Source organism: Maniola hyperantus, chromosome 23 (genome assembly GCF_902806685.2).
Source record: "Maniola hyperantus chromosome 23, iAphHyp1.2, whole genome shotgun sequence".
NCBI lineage: Eukaryota > Metazoa > Arthropoda > Insecta > Lepidoptera > Nymphalidae > Maniola > Maniola hyperantus.
Window position 1 is genome coordinate 4,351,026 of NC_048558.1, and position 25,772 is coordinate 4,376,797.

Genomic DNA, 25,772 nt, shown 5'->3' on the forward strand with positions numbered 1-25,772 from the left:
ATATGAAAATTCTAAAACAATTTATCATTAGACGTAGTTTATTTATTCATTGGTTGAAATAACTTTACTTTGCAAACATAAATTCAGCAGTTTTTTCTCAAAAATACTTTTCCTAAACCCTTTTCGCGCGCTTGATTTCGGTGAAAATCATCGTGCCTCTCAACTTTCTCATACAATGTCAAGTGAAAAGCAAACATGTTACCCACGTGCGCTGCCAATTTCGGTCTTGCGTCCTGCATCACCAAGTAGGTAGGTATATAAAAATAGAGCCAATATCATTAAAACAGTTCGTTACCTCTGACATGCCATCAATCGCCCCGGGCGGGGATTTCCAACTCCAGGTCGGAACAACTCAAGGGCACGAGTGCGACCGACAGTTTTACAGCCCTGGCCTAAAGAATTGCGCATTTATTATTTTTATTTGCCTCGCGCCGTTGTAGGCCTTTTTCCGGTCCATTTTCGGGCCGTTGATATCTTGTGTTTTGGATCAATGCCATTGTTACTACTTGCAAAAAACGAAACTACTTAGGTATCTACCAGAGTTTTTTTTAAACTGACATTTTGTAAGGATCTTTCATGGGAGCTCTATATGCCAGCCCCATCGTTACAAACTAAATTAAAATCAAACTATATAGTTAAACTTAAAACTGTAACAATTTGAGAGAATCACTAATAAAGGCCAATAGGCATTTTGGGCCCAGCTCCAATAGCAATCACTGTAGTGTCGATACATAGGTCTTAACACAAGGAAAAATATTTATTAAGGTGTCTTGTCCCAAATCTTTGTACTCTCTCCGTGAGACTGCAGGAAACTTCCCCGGATATAGGTATGCTATATTTTGGGTGCAGATCTTGTTGAAAATAATATGAAACTACATCATTTTAAGTTTTTAACCTTGGATGATTACGGGGAGCTCCTTCCGATTTATTTTCAGCAGTGAGGGGAGGGGGGGGGAGGTACTTAATTATTTTATTGTATTATTATGCAATATGATTTCTCTGCGCCTGCATGGTTACTAAATAACTTCATCATAGACAGCAATATGTAAAATGTTAATAATCATATATATTATCAGTACCCTTATTATAAATGCGAAAGTGTGTTTGTTTGTTGGTTTATTGGTTTGTTGGTTTGATGGTTTGTTGGCTTGTTGGCTTGTTGGTTTGTCCTTGATTTTTTGCATGGGTAGTTAAAGACCTGGAGAGTGACACAGGCTACTTTTAATCCCGGAAAATCAAAGAGTTTCCATAGGAATTTTTAAAAACGTAAACCCACGTGAACGAAGTCGCGGGCATCAGCTAGTAGTTAATAAAACTTAACGTTGACTTTCAAACTCTGAAAGTTCGATTCAAGTTATCAACGGTTGATTGATTGATTTGTCAATTGTTTACAGACACGTCAGATCCTGAATCTCGGAAGGTTTGAAGTTAAAGATGGATCGCCTTAAGAGTTTCCTTATAAATATTTAGAAGAAAAGTCTTGTAATATCTAAGTAATAGGTGTCTATTTGCGTACATGTCAGAAGTTTTGAACACACTTTTGTATGATATAATTAAAACTTTCCCATACAAACTTTCATCCCCTATTTTACCACCCTTATGGGCGAATTTTCCAAAAATCCTTAAAACACGTATTTCTTCATTTGTGACCGAAAACCAATTTTTGTGCAAATAACTTGAAAGATGACGGACTTTCATACAAACTTCCATCCCCCATTTAACCCACTTAGGGGTGGAATTTCGAAAAATCCTTTCTTAGTGGATACCTACTAGAATAGACCCTCCAAATTTCATGTCTCTAGGACCAGCGGTTTAGGCTGTGCGTTGATATATATGTCAGTCAGTCAGTCAGTCAGGACTTTGAATTTTATATAATAAAATATAGAATATAGATATAGATAATTCCAAAGGTTAGCTCGGTGAAGCTCTGGTGTTTACTATAAGTTTTGTGACTGACTGACTGCTTGCTGACTGTATGCTTTTACTGTGCTTTTACACTGTAGTAATATCGCTACTTTGGTACACTGGGTAAATGCAACAGTAAAGAGTAAGGCAAAAAATTTGTATTGAAGGAACTATGAAAGTGAATCTTCTACAATTAATACGACAGTAAACTTGTAACAAAACGTCAAGCTTCGACCTCACTGGCAGGCGTCAAATGTTCCTACATTTGACGCTAAGGAGCCTATGAATTGCCGCCTATTTCGCTCACCCATAGACTAATATTTGACACTAGCTTATGCTCGCTACTTCGGGTGAACTACAAAAATTTCAAACCCCTTTTTTATTGAATTTTCAAAAATCCTTTCTTAGCGGATGTCTACGTCATAATAGCTATCTGCCTGCCTGCTTTTCCTTTTATATAGCATGATCAAATCGAGAGTTGCCTCACTCCATTTCACTCTGACGATGAAAAGTCGTTACAGACATCGATTTGAAAGAACTTGTAAATATTTGGAGCTAACTAAAAGCTTATTGTAAACAGAGAAACCGTATAAAAACCACGAACAAAAGTATGAAAAATAAATGATATTTCCACATAGCTACCCGCTAAGCCACGGAATACGGGCGATGAAATATAGGAACAAATTCAAGCTGTAGGTACAGAACCAATGCGTTGGCCTGTAAATGATTTATTCTGCCCGTTTTATTCTTCATATCGCATTCCCTCTGAGGGAAAAACGCGAAATCGTGAGAGGGTACATTCACATTGACTAGCGAGTTTGTTTAAAAATCCTACCTAATTAGCGATTAAAACGAAAACTTATTATGTAATTGCTTAAGTATTAATTTTCATTAGACACTGTTTAGTGTTGAGGTTTAAGTGTTTTATATATGTACTTACTAACTATTCATGTAATTGTAACTGTTTGTTTCCATAAAAATAAAAATAAATAACAAAGATGTGGTTTAACCTATGTAAGAGTAAACAGTAGGTAAGGTACGTATGTACATATGTTTATGTGCATAGTGAATATCAGTGGTCCAGGGGGGGTAGTGTGAGCTGTGTGACATGTCTACAGATGCAACTGCAAAGGGCGCCACGCCATCGTAAGGGAGGCGCCAAAACAGACTCAAAAATGCGCTCTCTGTTAAATGTTACTGTAAAAAAGTTTAGCGCTCGCTTCGTTCGTGCTTTTTCAATTTTAATAGTACCTAAAGTGGTGATAGCCTAGTGGGACAGACGTCGGCCTCCTAGTCGCGGATTCTTGGGTTTGATCCCGGGCACGCACCTCTAACTTTTCGGAACTATGTACGTTTTGAGCAATGAAATATCACGTGATTTAGCGGTGAAGCAAAAATCGTGAGGAACCTGCTGGCCTAAGAGTTCACCATAATGTTTTCAAAGGCGTGTGAAGTCTGCCAATCCGCACTTGGGCAGTTTGGTAGAATATAAAGCTAAACCCTTTCCATTCTGAGAGGAGACCCGTGCTCAGTAGTGAGCTGACAAGAACTCGCTTTAGTTACAGTAAAGCATAACCTAATTTGTATTATTCTGTATTAATACTTACAAATTTTGCGATTGGCATTGAAAATTAAGCGCTTAAGTATATTTTGCTACAGTATTGATATTTTTCAGACTCTAAACAAGTGTTATATGAAAAGTCCCGAGCGTTACAAGGCATGAACGTGGGAAATACAGTGTTGTAGATAGGTACGGTGATATTAATTATTTGCGCGCCAAAATAGAACATTTTATTTATGCTATCTTCACAATCATAAACAGTTGCTCGTGGAAAGATACCAATTTAATTATTAAATATTAAGGTTTCATAATATAACACCACTATTTATTGGTAACATTTTGTAGGCTTATAAAGATCCTTAAATAGGGTCTTGGAGTGTAGAAATGAAATGATGTGATTTTCTGTATACTTAGTGGTAGTTTATGGGGTTACAACTCATAACATAAAAAATATTTTCCAGCAGAAACAACTCTATTTTTAAAGAAAAAAAATGTTTGTCGTTTACGCATTGTGACGTCACTATTCGCTTTCCGTACAGCGCAGCGTGACGTTTATAATTTCCAAAATCCAAGTTTGTAGGCTTTATAGTTCCTGAGATTTCGTGATTAGTCAGTGAGTGAGTGCCGAGTGGTATTTCGCTTTTATATATTTAGAAGAAGATTATGTATTACTAGCTTATGCCCGCGACTTCGTCCGCGTGGACTACACAAATTTCAAACTCCTATTTTACCCCCTTAGGGGTTGAATTTTCAAAAATCCTTTCTTAGCGGATGCCTACGTCGTAATAGCTATCTGCATGCCAAATTTCAGCCCGATCCGTCTAGTACTTTGAGCTGTGCGTTGATAGATCAGTCAGTCAGTCAGTCAGTCAGTCACCTTTTCCTTTTATATATTTAGATTAATAAATAAAGAAACACCAAAAACAGGGTTAGCAAAAATATACGGGCATTGAAAGACAATGTTTTGTAGACTATTATGTAACATAATCCCTCTGACACAAAGCGAGAAAAATACATTATTATGAAAAAAATATTAAGATCAACCCTTTATCTGCAATATACGTAATATTATATTAAGTAAAGGTTTTATTAGGGCTAGGAAAAATCCTATTGTCTTATATTGTGGGTTAGTAGCCTTGATAAATAGCTTGGACGTGTGTAATGTGTATGTACTATGTAGCCTCAATAGGTCAACAGTTATACGTAGTAGGCTTGTTAAAATAAAATATCGATGTATCGATACATAGATTTATCGATACATCGATATTTTTTTGTCATGTTTCTAATTATGCTTTGTGTGGGCTCCCTTATTTTTAGCTGGATTTTATCTTTACTGCCAAACTCTTGTCATACGTGACAGGTCGAGATGGCAATCGGAGTATAAAGCGGGGGGACGCCCCCGCACATCCGCACACCACCCGCGATATCCCGCACCGGGTTAGCACGGGGGCTGTGCGGGGCGTCCCCACCCCGCTTGCCATCTCGACCTGTTGCGTACTATAGATTATGGCTGCTATTTTAAAACAGCGTGGATTTAGATTTAAAAATCCTTTGGGTACTCTCTGATAAAAGTAGCCTATGTCACTCTGAGACGCAGCAAACTTTGTCGATAAAAAAAGATTTTAGTACAAAAATTTGTGAGAAAAAAAATTATTTCCTCTATTGACGTCATGACGTCCTCACGTTTCCCGCCAAAATCAGCTGTCAACTTTTATTATACGCTTTTCATCTCGCTTTTGATAACAATAATTTTGCAATACTTATTGTGTTGTAAATATTGTAAACAAATTAGATCATATCATTCTATAGCGGGGTCAAGAAATTCTTTAGATATTAGAAGTAATCTAAATATATAAATGGAAAAGGTCTGGCTGACTGACTAGCTCAAACTACTGGAAGGATCGGGCTGAAATTTGGCATGCAGATAGCTATTATGACTTAGGCATCCGCTAAGAAAGAATTTTTGAAAATTCCACCTCTAAGGGGGTGAAATAACCGACTTTCATCTTAATCCATAGACTAATATGTCTTAATCCCTTTACCACCAGATAAGATCACAGTCAAAGGCACTAAATCTTGTGGAATAAAAAAATGTTGAAAGTGAAACTCTGAAAAATGAAAAATTCGACGAGCAGTTTGTTTACACAAACATTTTCTATGATATGTTCTTCCGTAGATAATACTTTAGAGTTTAGATTATAATATGAATATCAGTATTAGCAAAGCAAACATCACCCAGTGAAATATTTTACGTACCTAGTTAGGTAAGTAGGTACTTAAATCTAAATTTTAAGCGATCCAAAGCGGTTTATTTCCACAAACATTTTCTATGATATGGACTTTCGTACATAATAGTTTAGATTATAATATGAATATCAGTATAAGCAAAGCAAACATCACCCAGTGAAATATTTTACATAGTTAGGTAAGTACCCACTTAAATATAAATTTTAAGCTATCCAAAATCCAGACCATACAAAAGCAGCGGTAGAAAATGTCACCAATTAGCAACCGCTTCTAACTGTACCATTAGAATGAAACAAACATATCATATTTCACAGATGACGGTAGCAAGCGCTGCAGTAATTATGTACTCACAGAATTTATTCCACGAATCACTTGACGACCTTTATTTATCACCCGTATTACTCGAACAATAGAATTCAAAATGGGTTGACAAATGAAACTGCTTAAAATCACACAAACGATAGCGATGATAGCCAGAACAACGGGTCGTGCATCCAGTTACAGAAGACCCGTTAGATATAAGCGCAATATCCGTATGTTCCTATTAAAGTTAGTAGCGAGGGAGGATGGGAATGTCTTTTTGAAGTGGTTTTTGCAAATGCCCACCCGCGGCGACCTCACAGCATGTTGGGCTGAGTCACAAAAGCCGAAAGACTTGAAAATAATAATCAGATGTGGAATTGCAATTCTCAGGAATGACGCAAGGACCGCATGCTTTGGTGTTTAATTCAACTGCTGAATCGAGGTGTAAACTTTTTCATAATATGATTTTTCATGAAGTTGGTTTCTTTTTTTGCTATTACCTATATCAAGTGGGATGTCAAATTAAAGAGGAAAAAATACTGAGTTCATAAATATTAATATACTTGTATGCTATTAAAATATACCAAGCGAAACCTAATTTTACTATAATATTTCAGCGTTTATTAAGACGATCGTAGTCGGGGTTTAGTTTTTAACATTATGATACAATTAAGTTAACATTTCGCAAAAGTTTTCCCCTTAGTAAAAATATAATTAGTACCTTACCTAAGTGAATAGATTTGAAAATTAAAGTTTTTAATAAGTATAAATTAAATGGTTCTTTGAAATACGAGCCTCATTACTAGCCGTTTAGATTAACGAAACCGATATCACCCCTACCAACTATAAATATTAAAACATTTTATTAAACCTTTAAAAATACATCATGCCATTTCACTCCAAACTCGAACGTAAGTGAAAAAGTAAAAAGGTCTTTAAATTCCACGAAGCCATTCCCGCAAAATAAAATTTAAGAGCACATACGTTCCCGTAATAGCGAGTGCTATCAAAATGCGGAGCAACGGTGTCAAACTATTAAGGTAGGTCACGCCACCTCGCGGCCACTGCCAGTCACGAAATTCCCCTACTATTGGCTCCTTGCCCCTTTGCCCAGACCACCGGATAGTAATAGTTGATATTTAACTACCTGCGATCACACTCATCACCATAACTTGATAATAAAGATGGTGACAATGAGGACCGATGCAACCATTACCAAACTCGACAACGTATCCTTTTAAATGGTGGTGTGCTTATCACCCATAGCGTTGGGACCCTGGACCCAACACCAATCAAGACTACGAGGCCCTAAGCTAGGATGGCAAGCCTTAGCCGATATAAGGCTTAAAATTCAGTACCGGGGAACCGTTCTTCCACGCGCCACACTTGGGCAAGGAGGCTATGCCTCGTGGCCCGTACCCCCGTCTTGGCCTAGGCCAAACGGAGAAGATCCCGCTGCTACTGGGTTCTTTGCCCTGAACCAGGCTGGACCCACTTGTTCACGTGACCAAAAAAATATAGCTACAACAGCACTCACATAACCTTTATCTCTTACTAGCCACCCACCCCGGCTTCACACGGGTAACTTATTAAAATTTTCGTAGAGGATCTCTAATTTTTTAAAATAAAATATCGCTTATATCCTTCAGGAATAATGTAGCTTTCTACTGGTGCAAAATTTTCAAAATCGGTTCATTAGATTATATTATATTACACAGAAAATATAAATTTTCCTTTTCTGTTAAATAATACAATCGATTATCTTTACAGAATTGTAGATGTATTGCAAAAGGAAGTAATTGATTGCTCTCCTTTTAAGGTAGAAAGCAATTTACTGTCGAGTCTATATCAAAATCGAGTTGTAATCGTAAACAATCTGTAGGGCTCTACTTGTATACTAGCTCTAGTACTGTAATAACATCATTTATGTTCGATTAATGACTGGAATGAAGCTGTGATAGCCTAGTGATTAAGACGTCGGCCTCCTCTTCTGGTGGTCCAGGGTTCGATCCCTCGCACGCACCTCTAGCTTTTCGGATGACTAGATAACTTCGTCCGAGTAGATTTAGCCTTTTAAAAATTCTGTAGAAACTCTTTGATTTCCCGGGATAAAAAGTAGTCATGTCACTATGTCACTCACCAGAGTCTTTAACTATACCCTTGCAAAAAATCACGTCGATCCGTTGCACTCCGTTGCGACGTGATTGAAGCGCAAACCAACAAACCAATAAACTAACAAACTTACAAACAAACACACTTTCACATTTATAATATGGATACTGATTATATGGGTAGGTACTGATGTAGGTGTTTTTAAAACAATTTGAATACAGGTGCCTTTTCTCCAAAGTATAAAATCGTAGGTTGCTTAGGTTAACTAGGTTTCAGTTTTCACCTCACTGATCAGTCTTCAAATTAACCCTAAAAAGTAAGGTAAGTATAGTCCGCGATAGGTTGAGATGGCAATCGGGGTATGAGGTGGGAGGGACATCCCGTACACCCGCACGTCACCCGCGCTCGCCCGCACCGGGTTAGCGCGGGGCTATGCGTGGCTGCGGGGCGTTACCTCCCCGATTGCCATTTCAACCTGTCGGGTACCAAGTAAACATAATATAGTTATTTATCTATCAGTCAAATATCAATACTTAAAATAGCGGGCGAGTCAAAGAGGCCAGTTATACTATAAAATATTTTCAAAGAAAATTTTCTTGGTAATAAAAAGCAGTCGGATTATATTATTATTTACATGAAACTCCAGTTAAAGGTGTAGAAATCATTTCTATCGGTTGCTCCAATTGCTCCTAGCAATTGACTCGTACCAGGAATAACAGTTGAAATACTGCATTTTTAATTCTACAGTCTACTAGGCTACTGCACTTTGGATTAAGGCGCTTTTACACCTCACGTTCTGTAAGTCGCTTAAGTTACTTAACCACTATTGTCATTTTGAATAACCGGCCAACAGAGTCAGACTCGCGCACTGAGGGTTCCGTACTTTAGTCGTATTTTTTCGACATTTTGCACGATAAATCAAACACTATTTTATTATTATTATTATAGCCTTTTTGTTTCTTAATAATGGTTCTTACACTTATTAATACACACTTTTATTTATGTCTATAGTTTGTTATTATTTATATGTTTTATTTATTTAATGTTAAGTAACTATATGTATATTTTTTTTTATTATTAATATTATATAATATTAAGTATTTTTATTTATTAAGGACCTCTCTATGAGTGTAGGCCTCCTCCATTTTTTTCCACAATTTTCTGTCTATAGCTTTATTGACCCAATTCTCTCCCGCTATGCTAGCTATTTCATCTGGCCAACGTTCCAGCGGTTTGCCTCAAACACTATTTTATGCATAAAAATAAATAAAAATCTTTTCAAATATAAAATATAGATTGTATAGGCAATGCTCTTTCACATGATACCCCACTTTGTATAGTAATCTTACATTGAAAGTTGTAAATACTAATTATTTGTTCATGAACACATTTTTTTTGTGATATTTAACCACATATTCACGGTATTCGGATTTATTCCTTTACTTGTGCTATAAGACCTACCTACCACCATACTATTCTAGTCTTTAGAAGGCTACAAATTAGATAAACATAATATTAAAGGTAAGATTAGTTCGTACAACCGATAGACGTTAGGGTCCCAAGGTGCTGGAATGGCGACCTCGCACCGGAAGACGCAGCGTTGGAAGACCCTCCGCTAGGTGGACGGATGACATCAGACGAGTCGCAGGGAGCCGCTGGATCCAGACGGCGCAAGACCGTGTTGTGTGGAAGTCCCTACAAGAGACCCTTGTCCAGCAGTGGGCGTCTATTGGTTGATGATGATGATGATGATGATGCATATTAAAGGGCATATAAGGTTCGACTCACGATAAGTCGTCGTCGACTGTAAAGAAAGCAATACACTCAATAAAACATCTGTTATGTACACGCGACGTATGCAGAACGCCCCACATGTGTTTGTCTGCGATCGAAGCCATTTAGTGTCTATTATTTAAAATACCACCTACCAACTTATTTTCTTCGAAAGTATATTATTATAATAGAACTAGGTAATACATAAACCATAGCTGTATATCACGGTTGACCTACTTCTACTTGCACGCGGAATCTAAGTTACAATAATAGTAATGCTCGGAATTTGATTTTTTATTAATTTTTTTTGAATGCAACGTTACAGTTCTGCTTTGCAATAGTATTAATAAAGAAAAAGTATATTTCTAATTTATTTGAACAGTATCTCAGATCAGTGCCTATCAGCTTCAGTAGATGGATATACCTACCTACTTACTATGCCCTTTTTTATTTTGAAAATACTTACCTATCTGGTTTAACTTTTTATTTTAAATTTGGTACAGCGATAGATAGCTTGCATCCCTGGGAAGGACATATGCTACTTTGTATCCCGGAAAATCAAAGAGTTCCCACGGGATTTTTGAAAACCTAAGCCCACGCGTACGAAGTCGTGGGCATCAGCTAGTATTAGAATAAAGCTTAAAAAGCAAGCCTTATCTAATTACTACATAAATCATGCCCGCGTGGAATGGTAATAAAAAAATACTAGAAAAAATATTCTAAAAAGACGTAAAGAGACTGACCATATTACTTATTACTTACCGCAATTTTTTTTTTCAAAAATAAAGATATTTTTAAACATAAAATATAAGTAAAACAGTCAGTCAGAATATAGTCAGTGAATAATTGGGTACGTATTTTTTAAAATAAGTTAGTGAAAATGTCCTCTCATATTAAAGCTGCGCGCGGATATGAAACAACGCGTAGAGGCTTATCCAGAGTTTTAGTCTTTAAGTTAACCTAACTGAAATATTAACTTGATTAGGGAATAATTGCTATTGCAACCACTTAATTGAAATAGCGACCTAAACACAAAAAAGTATTTAATTGCTTCATATGGTCGTGACGTCATAATTGACTAAATTGCCTGGAATTGCCGAACTTCAATTGCACGTGTAAGCGTACCTTAAGGCCCAGAGAGTAGTAACTAGTAGCTCAGGGCGATACTGTTTACTTTGGAGAAGCTGCATAGGATAAAATAACCGTTAAACATAAGTACAACAACAAACAAGAATATTGGTGCATTCCGGAAACATCGCATTAGGCCAATGTGTACTGGCGCCTTTTGAAGCATGTTTCAGTATTTCGCTCTTCTATTAAAGGCATAAAGTTCCAACTGTACAGTAATAAAATTTCCTCTCGACGCAAAAGCCGGGCACAATCCATTTGCAAGGAAAATAAGTGCAAAGAGGAAAAAACTGTTAAGGCCCGGACACACACTAAACGTGACGTCAGCGACTTCAACGGCATGACAAAATGTTAATCTGTGGTTAATCTGAACGCCTGTATGATTTATAAGAGAAGAAAGGAATTGTGTGTGCTTGGAGATTCTCTACGAGATCAAATCAAAGATGAGGAGATCCGTAGGAGAATCAGAGTAACCGACATAGCTCAGCGGGTTGCGGGCAAGACACATCAGCATTCGGGCAGAGTTCGAAAAACCGATAGACGTTGCGGTCCCAAGGTGCTAGAATGGCGACCTCGCACCGGTAAATGCAACGTTGGAAGAACCCCACTAGAATCTAGATGGCCAGATGAAATGAAAGTGTGTCGCAGGGAACCACTAGGCGCGCCTTCAGGCGGCGCGAGACCTTGATAAGATCTGGAAGTCCCTACAAGAGACCTATGTCCAGCAGTGGACATCTATCGGTTAATATTGATGGTGATGATGAATTGTGTGAAAGTGTGTTACTTTGGAGAGCAGGCTATACCAATAGGCAAAAAAATCACGTCAATCCGTTGCTCCGTTACGACGTGATTGAAAGACAAACCAACAAACAAACCCACTTTCGCATTTAGAATAAGGGTAGAGAAGGGTAGTGATAATAAGGGTTGTGATGAAGGCCATCCTTGTACAGTTGGTGTCACGTATAAAAAAGACGTGGCTGCGTTAGACATGTTGCAGTAGCGTGTCGCTGCCGCCGCTCGTCGTGTCTGTCTACACCTTTATATTTTACTTGTTTCACTAAAAAGAAGAAGCCCAGAGGAATCTTTTAACCAATTATTGGCTACCGCAAGGAGTATTTGTTTAGCGTTTAGCGAAAGTATAGCGTGTTTTGTAGTTACTTTTGTTTTTAGTTTGCGGACTGTAATACTTTCTGTATCATTATCATCATCATCAACTGATAGAGGTCCACTGCTGGACATAGGTCTATTGTAGGGTCACACACCACGGTCTTGTGCCGCCTGAATCCAGCTGTGACGTTGTAAATTTTGAACTACTAATTAACGTTTCGCTTTTAATAAAAATCTATTTTGTTCAAAGTATGTTGGTGCCACCTAGCATCAAGGTGCAGAACTACGCGTGGGTCGATGTTCAGAGTTCATTCGAGCCACAATAGATGGCGTTTGCTTCGTTGTCAATTGTCGTAAAAATAAAACAAAATAATTAAATAAAACCAAAATTTCATTTGTTTATTGTTAAGTCATTAACAAAACGGTTCTTATAATATATCCTTAGGTTCCGCAAATATTCAAAAATGAATTGGCTTCATGATCAAACTAACTGAGTGCGGCCACACTCGGGTTGCGTCTGGCAACACCGATAGGTGAGATTTAGAATTTTCCTGGAGTCAACATGTGAAGACGAATTTTTTTCGTTCCAGGAAAATCTCACTTCTTTTCGCCCATGGCTTCGCCTGGAAAAATACAATAGTCATAAATTTTAGTCATCCTAACGTATTTTCAATGTTTCATCAGTTATGTTCCAGTTATTTTAACTTCCCAAATAAATGAGGATAATGGGTTGTGGGTGGACTTCTGAAAACCATTGGTGGCCAGGAGTTCAATAGGGTTTACGTTTACGTTTACGTTTACGTTTTACGTTTAGCTTCAGTTTTCCGTTTAGTTTCCGTTTGCGTTTCCGTTTTTAGTTTTCGGTTTTCGTATTTATTTCTTTTGCACATTCACGTTGGCAACTTAATTTCTATGGATAAGACTTGGTGAAAATCTTTGTAATGAAACATTTCGGTTGTGAAGAATCAAGTTAAATCGAGTTTTGGGAGCTTGGCCGATGCCGTCCAGCTACCTTGCAGTCTTCGCACCTACAAGTAAGCAAATGTTTGTATCCTGGAACAGTTTAGTGAACCTTCTTAGTGTATGTGTACAGTAAGAACCCTGTCTTTACTACTGAGCTTTTATTTTGAAACAATTTTATGAATTTTACTGTGTCATTGTCTATTCCATGCCAATGGCATCTTAAATTTAAAACATAGATCTTATGTACTATCTACCTAAGTCATTCTAATGTATCTAAATTAAGTCTTGGCATTAAGCTAGAATAACTAAGCATTATTAGCCATCATTCTGTGTTAAGCGACCCCGGTAAAAGTTACATTAAAAACAATTTTGCCTAACATCTAGCAAATTTCATTTATAACACCTCATATGCATTACAAGGGAGTCGACGGCTAGCTTCTATTCTTTACTAGGTAGATAGATCAAGTAAAGTAAATTAAAATTATTTTTTTTTCCTCTAATCTTTGTAAGGTGGTAGATTATTCCGTATCCGGGTATATTTCTATTCCGCCCGATTTACCACCCTTACAAATGGCGCCCAACGTGGGGCGGCGTGGATAAAATAGGTTAGGATAGACTTAAGAATATTGTTTTTGTTGTGTATTTTGCTTGTGTATATTTAATAGTTTAAATAACTTCTTTTGTGTTTGTGTTTAACCAATTTGTATAAGGCTAAACATAGACAGTTACACAAGCTCGATATTTTGTTAAATGTGTTTTGACTTAACACAATGGAACAGACTTTTGCCCAGTTTCATTCACTTTTGAAGGACGAATTGTGTTATGAGGTATCCATTCGTTCCGAAACTCCAGCACCTACAGTGCTAGGCTTAAAGAAACAGTTAAAACAATTAATTCAGGAAATTCCTTCTGAATCAATTTTAGAGACAGATTTCTCTTCTGAAAGTGAGTTAGGGGTTATTACTAAAAAACTTCAAGACTTAGAAGATTTATTAAAAAAGTGTTCTGACACTAAAGATAGACATGCCCTCTGTAGGTCTAAAGCTTTAGCTTCACATTTGTACTTTAGAATTTTGAGAATACAGTGTTCCGAACTCAGCTTAATAAGTAGGAAGAGTGAATTACATACAAAGTTGCAGAGTTTGATTTCCAGATTAGATGCTGACAATGAGTCGTCTCACGACGAATCACTGGATTCCGAGAGTACCGCCGTTGACTGCACTGGTGATAAAAATGTTGCCAAGTGGAAGTTAAATTTCAACGGACAAGGTGATCCGCGCAGTTTCATCGAACGCGTTGAGGAATATAAAAGATCTTATGGCGTTTCAGATGGAAAATTATTTGTTTCTGCATTTCATCTTTTTACAGGCCGAGCATTGTTATGGTACAGAGGCAACAAATGTCAAGTTTCGTCTTGGTCAGAATTGAAAACTTTATTTTTAGAGGAATTTGATGCAGTAGATTATGACTACAGGTTGCTAGGTGAAATTCGAGCAAGAACACAAGGCTCTGAAGAACCTGTGTCTATCTATTTCGCTGTAATGTTTGGCATGTTTTCAAGGTTGTCAACACCACTTTCCGAAGAACAAAAGTTACAAATTTTATTACATAATATTCGCCCTTTTTACTCAGAACAATTAGCTCTTGTTGACATTAAGTCTGTCGCAATGTTGAAGGAAAAGTGTCGCAAACTAGAGGCTGCGAGGCAGCGTTCCGCCTTATTTTCTGAGCCTACTAACAGTAAGGCAACTTTAAGTTCAGAGTTTGCTTACAAACAAGTGACAAAACAGATAAACACACTTTCAGTCACACCTGCACCTAAGGTTGATACAAGTAAAGGCACTGATTTTACGAAAACAAATAAACAACTATGTTACAAGTGCGGCAAGGGTAACCATTCCTTTAAATTTTGCAGGACAGTTCCGAAATTTATTAGATGTTTTTCGTGTGGACGTCAGAACTTTACAGTAAAGACATGTCCAAGTTGTAGTAAAAAGGCGATTAGTAAACCCGCTCCGGACAAAAATTCAAAAAACTAATTAGTAAGAACTGTGCAGAGACACAAGTAAAGAACTTGGTCATTAACAACAAAACATCCCTTTTACCTGACACAGTTCTGTATTCAGTGGATAAACGAGACTTTAGGCCACATTTAAAGGTTTTTGTTGACGGTTTTGAGATTACAGGTTTACTAGATTCCGGTGCTTGCGCGTCAATTTTGGGTAACCAGGCGCACAAGGTTTTTTTGAGATTCGGTTATAAATTGCATAGCAGTATTGATACCACATTTTCAGTGGCAAATGGAGACAAACTTGATTGCATGGGTTATATGTTTATTCCGATTACTTATAATTCCGTAACTCACATAATAAAATTTTTTGTAGTACCCTCTATAATAGCGGATGTTATTTTTGGCTGTGACTTTTGGAAAACATTTCAGTTAGCCCCTGGCATTTTTGATGATTTAGAATTAATTAAGGCACCTTCTCAATTTTACAATATTTGTGCGATTGATAATGAACAAATTCAAAACTCATCGCAGATTATCCCTCAGATATTTTTGGCGTGGTATGTATAAGGACGTGGTTGAGTACGTTAAGAATTGTGATACTTGCTCTGCGTATAAACACACGACATCAGCCACTCCAGGTCTGCTTGGGAAGCCTAAAGTCTGCGAGAGACCTTTTCAGGTCATTTCGGCTGATTTAGTCGGACCTTTGCCTAGGTCTAAATCAGGATTTACATTTCTTTTTGTGGTGACGTGTTGTTTTTCGAAATATACAATGTTGTTTCCGTTACGGCGTGCCACAGGTGCCGCTGTTGTTAAAGCGCTAGAGAATTTTGTATTTTTGAACCATAGTGTTCCAGAGACTGTGATTGTGGACAATGGGTCCCAATTTACAGGATCTGAATTCCGTAATCTCATTAAGCGTTATAATATTCCGAAATTACACTACACACCACTGTACACTCCGCAAGTTAACCTTGTTGAGAGGTACAATAAGGTTGTTATGACTGCTGTAGCCGCTTTTGTGAAAGATAACCACAGGTCCTGGGACGAAAACCTGTACAAGGTCCAGTTCGCCATAAACAGTGCGGTTAATGAATCCACTGGATTCTCCCCGTTCTTCCTTGTCCACGCTAGAGAACCGGTCTTAAATGGTTCCTTCTATAAGGACACGGATAAGGAGTACGAGGCCGGAATTCCAAGGGAGGAATACGCAGGAAAGTTTGGAACTTTGGAGGACATATTTGGTCAGGTTAGGAGAAATTTGTTTCAGGCTCATGCAGAGTATGCAACGCGTTACAACTTAAGGCGTACGTCTGCAAGCTATTCTGTTGGGGATATAGTGTGGAAAAAGACCTATCCACAAAGCGACGCTACAAATTTTTTCGCAGCTAAGCTGGCACCTAAGTATGAAAAGTGCAGGGTTGTCAAGGTTTTGTCACCTTTGGTTTATGAACTAGTTAGAGTAGCTGACAACCACCCAATAGGCACTTGGCATATTAAGGATATTAAGAAGTAGATATTTGCCATTACTTAGTTTGGTCTAAACTGTTTGAATATTTAAGTTATCAATATTCAATTAGGAATTTGTATGAGTGTAGTGATGTTCTGAATTAACAGTTACATTACCATGGTTCAGTTGAGGATGAATGTAGTGGATGTATGTAGGGATGAATATGTGATGATTGGAATGCTTGTGGTAGACCAACCGGTTGAGAAAGTAAAAATGCAAATATCGTACTTTGGGGATAACGAAAAGGGGGGGTTTTGTGTTTTGTTTTCGTTTTCCTTCTAGATAATGGATCATTTCTGTTATTTTTCCGATTCTGTTCCGAGATCTATTTTCTAGGAGAGTTATTTCGTTTTTTTTTTTCTCATATTCCGATTTTGATTCGGTTTTATTTTTCCGAATGGGATAGAGAACGGTTGCCATATCAGATGGACCCGTTCACAACCAGTTTTCCGTATTTGTTGAGTAACAAATATTACGATGGTAGTTTAAAAGAGTGAACCACCGTAGGCCTAGACGCATTCTATCAGTCAGCTGAAGAATGATGCCAAGATGTTTCCACTCAAGTGTCTTAGACACCATGAAGTTTTTTTGTATATATTCTTTTTAGAAGTTAGGGTTGTGTAGTTAAGTATAATGTATAAAACCTTACACTGTTTTCAGTATATTTATTTTGTTAGACAATTTTCCTTGTTACTAGTAGATGTGCGTTCACGCGTAACTTCTGTGTTTTTTTTTGTTTGTTTCAGGCAAATTGTTAGTAGTTGTTGGATGACGCTGAGGGCAGCGTGGTTCAACCTGTTGAACCTTTTCGTAGGAGGGGAAGTATTGTGACGTTGTAAATTTTGAACTACTAATTAACGTTTCGCTTTTAATAAAAATCTATTTTGTTCAAAGTATGTTGGTGCCACCTAGCATCAAGGTGCAGAACTACGCGTGGGTCGATGTTCAGAGTTCATTCGAGCCACAATAGATGGCGTTTGCTTCGTTGTCAATTGTCGTAAAAATAAAACAAAATAATTAAATAAAACCAAAATTTCATTTGTTTATTGTTAAGTCATTAACAAAACGGTTCTTATAATATATCCTTAGGTTCCGCAAATATTCAAAAATGAATTGGCTTCATGATCAAACTAACTGAGTGCGGCCACACTCGGGTTGCGTCTGGCAACACCGATAGGTGAGATTTAGAATTTTCCTGGAGTCAACATGTGAAGACGAATTTTTTTCGTTCCAGGAAAATCTCACTTCTTTTCGCCCATGGCTTCGCCTGGAAAAATACAATAGTCATAAATTTTAGTCATCCTAACGTATTTTCAATGTTTCATCAGTTATGTTCCAGTTATTTTAACTTCCCAAATAAATGAGGATAATGGGTTGTGGGTGGACTTCTGAAAACCATTGGTGGCCAGGAGTTCAATAGGGTTTACGTTTACGTTTACGTTTACGTTTTACGTTTAGCTTCAGTTTTCCGTTTAGTTTCCGTTTGCGTTTCCGTTTTTAGTTTTCGGTTTTCGTATTTATTTCTTTTGCACATTCACGTTGGCAACTTAATTTCTATGGATAAGACTTGGTGAAAATCTTTGTAATGAAACATTTCGGTTGTGAAGAATCAAGTTAAATCGAGTTTTGGGAGCTTGGCCGATGCCGTCCAGCTACCTTGCAGTCTTCGCACCTACAAGTAAGCAAATGTTTGTATCCTGGAACAGTTTAGTGAACCTTCTTAGTGTATGTGTACAGTAAGAACCCTGTCTTTACTACTGAGCTTTTATTTTGAAACAATTTTATGAATTTTACTGTGTCATTGTCTATTCCATGCCAATGGCATCTTAAATTTAAAACATAGATCTTATGTACTATCTACCTAAGTCATTCTAATGTATCTAAATTAAGTCTTGGCATTAAGCTAGAATAACTAAGCATTATTAGCCATCATTCTGTGTTAAGCGACCCCGGTAAAAGTTACATTAAAAACAATTTTGCCTAACATCTAGCAAATTTCATTTATAACACCTCATATGCATTACAAGGGAGTCGACGGCTAGCTTCTATTCTTTACTAGGTAGATAGATCAAGTAAAGTAAATTAAAATTATTTTTTTTTCCTCTAATCTTTGTAAGGTGGTAGATTATTCCGTATCCGGGTATATTTCTATTCCGCCCGATTTACCACCCTTACACAGCGGCTCTCGCGACTCGCCTGATGCTGTCCACCGAGTGGAGGGTCTTCCAACACTACACTTTAGAGTGTGTGGTCGCCATTCAAGCACCTTGGGACCCCAACACAACGTCTACCTGTTTTTCGAACTATGGCCCTGCCATACCCTTCTTTATAGGAGGCTGTGGCCCTGCCCATTGCTACTTTAGCTTCGTCACCCATTGAGCTATGTCGGATACTCTGGTTCTCCTCCAGATCTCTTCATTTCTGATTTGATCACGTAGAGTAACTCCAGGCTGCGCTCTCTATTAGGATCAAAGGATTAACGTGATTTTTGGCATGGGTATAGTTAAAGATCTGGAGAGTGACTAGGCTACATTTTATCCCGGAAAATCAAAGAGTTCCCACGAGATTTTTAAAAACTTAAATCCACGCGAATGAAGTCGCGGGCAACGTCTAGCAAACAATAATAAGTATACTTATTGATTTTTGCAGGTGTGTTGATAATGCAACTTTACTGCGCAGGTGCAACAATTTGATACAATCCGCACTCAAAAAGCTCTATTTATTTATCGTTACAGGAATCCTTAGATAACGAACGATATGCAAATAGCTTCTAGAAAATAAGAGACGAAAAATACATTTTCAAATCTGAGAAAAATTTAACAGGATGAAAAAAGTTTCAGGGATTTGAAAAAGGTAAGAGATGCGTGCAAGGGATCGAACCTAGGATTTTCCAAATGGAAAGCTGACGTCTGAGTAACCACTGTGCCACTAGGCTATCACCACAAACTATGAAACAAACTGGAAAAAATGAGGTGTTTTTGAAATAGGTGTTTTAATACATTTGCTATCACAGAGAGAAATTGATAGTTATATAGTATAGTAGATTGGTAACTAGAGCAAAATAATAATTATTGTCATTCGTTTGAAATTCGTTAAAAAGAGTATATCTACTGTAAGCTAGTATGTAAGTAAGTAGGTACATATTAAAAAATAATAGAAATAAAATATGTACTCAGTAGTTAAAAAAGAGGGCTCGTCCGGGATTTGAACCCGGGACCTCTCGCACCCAAAGCGAGAATCATACCCCTAGACCAACGAGCCGGTTGGTCACTATAACGAAAATATTAAGTACTTTTCTTAAGTGATCAGTCACTGATAACGAAAAAATACCCACCTAGCAATAACCTACGTATAGCTGTCTCATTTCGACTAACAAGTTAGAGTGAGAGGTCTGAGTCCAGTGGTGGATTATGGCTTACTAGATAACCCCCGGAACTTCATCTGCCTGAGTTTATGTATAGCACGCGACAGGTCGAGATGGCGAGCGGGGTGCGGTCGCCCCGCACACCCGCACAGCCCCCGCGCTGACCCGGTACGGGATAGCGCAGGTGACGTGCGAGTGTGTGGGGCGTCCCCCCGCCTCATACCAAGATTGCCATCTCGAGTATTTTTATCCTTCAGGTCTTTCATAATACATATCATGCAAAAAATCACTTCAAAGGTCAAATCACTTTGAATTACCAAACTGAATAAAACAAATTAACTAAGTATGGTCTATATTTTGAGAAACATTATTATTGAGACCTATTATTGCGATTTCCATTATGCTTATATATGACAAAATATACCTTGCTAGTTGCTATATTTAGCTGCATCAAAACAATAACAGGTTCGTCTGGTGAATAACGAGCGGACCCGGATAAATGAAAACAATACCGGGTATCGGGCCATTGTTATCCGGGAAAATCTGCACAATGCATGCCTACAGTTAAGGCACTTTCATGTTTCCTAAGTTTCACCTTAGCAATAGCCTTTATCCTTAATCTAGTGCTATCCTTTTCCGTAGGGAGCATTACAAAAAGAAAGACAATATATTTAATTCTGTGATTTTAGTTTAGAGGTTGTATGAAACATATTCAGCTATATGACTTTTATCATGCTTATATGACAAAATATACCTTGCTATATTTAGCTGCATCAAAACAATAACAGGTTCGTCTGGTGAATAACGAGCGGACCCGGATAAATGAAAACAATACCGGGTATCGGGCCATTGTTATCCGGGAAAATCTGCACAATGCATGCCTACAGTTAAGGCACTTTCATGTTTCCTAAGTTTCACCTTAGCAATAGCCTTTATCCTTAATCTAGTGCTATCCTTTTCCGTAGGGAGCATTACAAAAAAGAAAGACATTACATTTAATTCTGTGATTTTAGTTTAGAGGTTGTATGAAACATATTCAGCTATATGACTTTTATTATGCTTATATGACAAAATATACCTTGCTATATTTAGCTGCATCAAAACAATAACAGCTTCGTCTGGTGAATAACGAGCGGACCCGGATAAATGAAAACAATACCGGGTATCGGGCCATTGTTATCCGGGAAAATCTGCACAATGCTTGCCTACAGTTAAGGCACTTTCGTGTTTGCTAAGTTTTACATTGGTCGCAGCCTTTATTTAAGAAAGGTGTCGTTAAAATATCGACTCCATCCACGAGTAGGATGTGTAGGTTTTCTTTTTAATTTTCTTTAATAAAAAGTAGCCCGTGTCACTCTCCATATGTCTTTAAATATAAATCATCAAACAAACACACTTTCGCATTTATATTAGTAGGAATAAGGATTTATTATTAAACGATTACCTTAAATCAACTAAAGAACAAAAATTGAACCTTAAATTCAAAATGCCTTTTGTTACGGGCCAGTTGCATGGCAGGTGGTTAAAGGTATGAATCATACCTTAAAGTAACGTCACGGTGGAGTGCCGTAAAACTTTGACCACTGAACAAAAGCACAATGAGTTTCACAAGTCAGTATTCATATCTCTATGATTAAGATTAAATGTACCTAAGGGACTAAGTTAAAAAATACTGAACCTTGCAACCCAAGTAATGTAATTTTAACCACCTACTTAATATGTAACTGGAATTCAGTAAAACGATAAGTGACTCTGATAAATCAAAATAATAAACACAACTTCATACGACTTGCTTACATTTTACATTTACTATTAGACTAATTCTTAAAAGGTAACAACTCTACCTTTGTGAAATCTGCATCAAAATAATAGCCGGATATAACAACGGCACACCGCACGCATTGTTTGAGTAACGAGCGCGCCCGGATAAATGAAAACAATACCCGGGTGTCGGTCGACTGATGTTATCTGTACGTAGCGTAGCCTATAGTTGACTCACTTTCACATTAGGGGTTTTTTCTTTATTTAATTAAGAACTTGTATATCTATGTGCATGTGAGCCCCTCACTAGATTTAGATTTTTATACAAATTATTAGGTACTTATAATCCATACTAATATTACTAATGCGGAAATATGCCTGTCTGTCTATCTGTTACTTTTTCACGGTTCATCCGCTTAATCCAGTTTGTCTAAAGATACTAAAATTGGATACATCCCGGAGACGGACGAAGCGGACGAAGTTGCGAGCATTATCTAACAGTAATAACTTTAGACAAAATCAGGATTTAAAACCACCGTGCTTATATTTTGCAATTATATTAGACATTTTCCTAGGAACTCTACCTTTGTGAAATCTGCATCAAAATAATAGCCGGATATAACAACGGCACACCGCACGCGTTGTTTGAGTAACGAGCAGGCCCGGATAAATGAAAACAATACCCGGGTGTCGGTCGACTGATATTATCTGTACGTAGCCTATAGCTGTCGAGCCACTTTCATAACAATGTTTGATTTTTATTTTATTTATTATATCTAACAGATTATTTATCAAGACTAGAATAATTATAAATATAATTTAACATATTATACGTGTCAGTCTGTCTGCTAGCTTTTCATACATACTTCACATACCTAATTGCACATACCTCCCGGGGAAGGGACATACTTAGCCTAATTTTGCTCCCGGAAAATCATTTTTTTTAATTTGTAGACTAGCGCTTACCAGGTGGCAAGTGATGATGCAGCTCCAAGATGCAGCGCACTCCATCTTGGAGTGCGCTTCTTTTGACTTGAAGGTTGACCCACACTGGTACCCACACTTATAATTGGAGGGGAAAACTGATGTTAGAATGGTCAACGAGTTTCCACGGGATTTTAAAACACCTAAATCCACATGGATGAAGTCGCGGCCGTCATCTACTTGGTACAGATGATGCTTGGCTTGGTGATAATGATGTCTTCCAGACAAATTTGAGCTACTTTTTATCTCGAAAAAATCAAAGAGTTCCCACGGTTTTAGTTTTGGACATTAAGTATCTTATTAGTGAGGGTATTATTATTTTTGACTGATAAACTTTTAATTAGACACATTCCTAAAAGGTTGCCTTCCACGAAATTTACATCAAAACAAAACATCACATAACATGAAGCTGTTTGAGTAACGAGCGCGCCCGGGTAAATGAAAACAATGCCCGGGTATTGGGCAGCCATTGTTACCCGGGAATCAGCACGTAGCTTATAATTGCGGTGGACTATAGCTACTATTTATATTTTGATATTTTTATTGCATGTGAAAATACCTATAGTAGTAGTTCGAGATGGCAATCGGGGAGGGAACGCCCCGCACACCCGCACATCCCCCGCGCTAACCCGGTGCGGGCCTAAAGATCCGTAATAGCCTCAGATAGGAATCCCGGGCACGCAACTCTAACTTTTTGGAGTTGTGTGCGTTTTAAGAAATTAATTAATATCAATCGCTTTAACAGTGAAGGAAAACATCGTGAGGAAACCTGCATGCCCGAGAGAGTTCTCCATAATACTCTCAAAGATGTGTGAAGTCTGCCAATCCGCATTTGGCCGTATTAGACTATGGCCAAAACTCTCACTCTGAGAGGAGACCCGTGCGCTGTAGTGAGCCGGCGGCGATGGGTTGATTATGATTATGATGATGATACGCATTCCCGTAACCTTGATTTCCACACTATCCCAGTAACTTCGATTCCTTTGCTGATTTTCCATTTCGGGTGTTATTCCCCAGGGAAACTCCTAACACAGTTCTCTCCATATCCCAGTGAGCGACTTTGAATTTATAGATCTGGACATTCATCATCATCATCAACCAATAGACGTCCACTGCTGGACATAGGTCTCTTGTAGGGACTTCCACACGCCACGGTCTTGCGCCGCCTGGATCCAGCGGCTCCCGTCTGATGTCGTCCGTCCACCTGGTCTTCCAACGCTGCGTCTTCTGGACATTGTAAGCTCTAGTAATATGGCACCTCTCTGGCTTATGCACTCTACTCTACCCTCACGTTACTTGCTGAAGGATGCATTATAAAGGGGTTGGAAGATGCTTTTCCTTTTCCCACTTCAGTTTCGTGTTCTGTTTTGCTATTGTCATTCTTAGGAACCTTTGGCACTGTCGTGTACTGCCACGTTAGAAGAAAATGGTTAGGGATTTATTTCCAAGTTGTCCTCACAAACATAGGTAGGTACTGGTAAAAGAGCACGCTCGACTATAGGCCAAGCGTACCTACTGGCTTTAACGGTAAGTGTATGTGGTAAATACAACAACATAACCTACCCACATATAAAAATGTTTTATTTTACTGAGCCATCAGATATTACAAATAGTTAAAGAACAGAAATTTCAATTGTTGTTTTATTTTTTGTTAATTTTAATAGCTTTCTATAGATACTAAGACCAGGACTTCCCTCCTTTGGGCTCGAATAGAATAACAGCGTTTCGGTTACATTATGTATCCTGAGTTCGGGCCTTTTCGTTGGCACGACACATTTTTGACATTCTTTGTTAGTTTAGATAGCTATTATGGCGTAGACATCTGCTAAGAAAGGATTTTTCAAAATTCAACCCCTAAGGGGGTGAAATAGGGGTTTGAAATTTGTGTAGTCCATGCGGACGAAGTTGCGAGCATAAGCTAGTATCAAATACTAGCAAATATTCTTAGCGGATGCCCACGTCATAATATCACCTGCATACAAAATTTCAGCCCGATCCGTCCAGTAGTTTGAGCTGTGCGTTGATAGATCAGTCAGTCAGTCAGTCAGTCAGTCAGTCAGTCACCTATTCCTTTTACATAGTTAGATGAATCCACGCATTCCAAAGACTATGCCAATCTCAATGAGTAATGACATTAATTCAGTTAAACGGAGCAAACGGACACGTACGAGGAACTAACACATCTAATTGCCTAGTACGCACGAAGACAAACATTTCAAAACTAATCAGACAGATCCGATGCAGCGAACTATCAGCAAAGTCATCAATAACTCTCAAGTGCCACCTGGCGTTTGCGAGCGAAAGTTTAGCGCCGCGAACACGTCGATAATACCTACCTTTCCCATTATACACGTGCTATGCCACAGCCTACACCTTCCAGTATACTCACATCCCGGTTGGATATACCACATCCAGAAACCATTAAAAAGGAAAGTAAAGAAAAAAAAGATATTATTATGTTAGGAAAGTTTATTAATAGCTCGTTTTGTTGGAAAATGTAAAATTCTTCATATTCAGTGAGAAGTGAGTATATCCGTACCTAAAACAATAATCCTTTCGCCAAGTTTGACTAACTGTCGAAATGTTTAGGTAACAAAAATCGCGCTTATTGAGAGCTTTATTGGCGATCGTTGCTTAAACTTTTAGACATGTACTTACTATGGAAATGTGCTTTTCAAACAGATCTAAAAAAGTTCTCAATGCCTTTAATTCTATTTTCAAAGATAACCTCACAATGATAAAAAAATCCTTAAAAATGCAAAAAAAAACATTAAAAATTTTGGATATCCATGCGGACGTGTCGCTGGTTCTACATAAAACAATTACAAAAATTACTCTTTCATAAAATTAGGCCTTTCCATAATAGAATGTACTATCATCATTTAATTAGGTAAAAATTTGAATCCTGGATATTAGTGACTAATAAAAACATTAGCCATTTTCAGACTGCACATTTATTCGATCTTAGACACATAAAACATTTAATGGGGTTACTGTTCCCGCTTGATCTATGGTGTTGCTGAAATTTCCATTAGTTGCTACG

General features: G+C 37.8%; 1 protein-coding gene and 1 non-coding gene across 2 annotated transcripts in view; one reads left to right on the top strand and one right to left on the bottom strand.

Annotated features, from left to right (window-relative positions):
• LOC117993223 (acyl-CoA Delta(11) desaturase-like) overlaps window positions 1–25,772 on the top strand; it is a 214,109-nt gene that overhangs the window by 95,443 nt on the left and 92,894 nt on the right. The gene's annotated exons all lie outside the window — the stretch shown is intronic.
• TRNAP-UGG (transfer RNA proline (anticodon UGG)) lies at window positions 19,810–19,881 on the bottom strand. The gene has a single exon. It is a non-coding gene; the product is annotated as a tRNA-Pro (tRNA).